The sequence below is a fragment of the Perkinsus marinus genome (genome assembly GCF_000006405.1).
Source record: "Perkinsus marinus ATCC 50983 genomic scaffold scf_1104296968886, whole genome shotgun sequence".
In the NCBI taxonomy this organism is placed as follows: domain Eukaryota; phylum Perkinsozoa; order Perkinsida; family Perkinsidae; genus Perkinsus; species Perkinsus marinus.
In genome coordinates, this window is record NW_003202974.1 from 1 (window position 1) to 820 (window position 820).

Below are 820 nucleotides of genomic sequence, written 5' to 3' on the forward strand. Positions count from 1 at the left end.
CAAGTCCCGCCCAGAGTATATAACTCTGGTTAACTTCTCCCTATACGAGGTAAAACTATGTGAAGGGAAGGCAGTGTTCACATGAACAGGAGGTCAACAAGCCTTTCTCAGCTCTGGTGGCTCAATCGGATAGAGCGTTGGACTTCTAATCCAAAGGTTGCGGGTTCAAGTCCCGCCCAGAGTATATAACTCTGGTTAACTTTTCCCTATACGAGGTAAAACTATGTGAACGGAAGGCAGTGTTCACATGAACAGGAGGTCAACAAGTCTTTCTCAGCTCTGGTGGCTCAATCGGATAGAGCGTTGGACTTCTAATCCAAAGGTTGCGGGTTCAAGTCCCGCCCAGAGTATATAACTCTGGTTAACTTCTCCCTATACGAGGTAAAACTATGTGAACGGAAGGCAGTGTTCACATGAACAGGAGGTCAACAAGCCTTTCTCAGCTCTGGTGGCTCAATCGGATAGAGCGTTGGACTTCTAATCCAAAGGTTGCGGGTTCAAGTCCCGCCCAGAGTATATAACTCTGGTTAACTTTTCCCTATACGAGGTAAAACTATGTGAACGGAAGGCAGTGTTCACATGAACAGGAGGTCAACAAGCCTTTCTCAGCTCTGGTGGCTCAATCGGATAGAGCGTTGGACTTCTAATCCAAAGGTTGCGGGTGCAAGTCCCGCCCAGAGTATATAACTCTGGTTAACTTCTCCCTATACGAGGTAAAACTATGTGAAGGGAAGGCAGTGTTCACATGAACAGGAGGTCAACAAGCCTTTCTCAGCTCTGGTGGCTCAATCGGATAGAGCGTTGGACTTCTAATCCAAAG

At 47.2% G+C, this 820-nt stretch overlaps 4 non-coding genes across 4 annotated transcripts; all 4 read left to right on the top strand.

Moving 5' to 3' along the window:
• Positions 1–110: 110 nt before the first annotated feature.
• On the top strand, positions 111–184 carry Pmar_PMAR012206. The gene has a single exon. It is a non-coding gene; the product is annotated as a tRNA-Arg (tRNA).
• Positions 185–276: 92 nt separating this feature from the next.
• Positions 277–350, top strand: Pmar_PMAR012207. The gene has a single exon. It is a non-coding gene; the product is annotated as a tRNA-Arg (tRNA).
• A 92-nt stretch (positions 351–442) lies between these two features.
• On the top strand, positions 443–516 carry Pmar_PMAR012208. The gene has a single exon. It is a non-coding gene; the product is annotated as a tRNA-Arg (tRNA).
• Positions 517–608: 92 nt separating this feature from the next.
• Pmar_PMAR012209 lies at positions 609–682 on the top strand. Its single transcript has one exon. It is a non-coding gene; the product is annotated as a tRNA-Arg (tRNA).
• Positions 683–820: the final 138 nt, after the last annotated feature.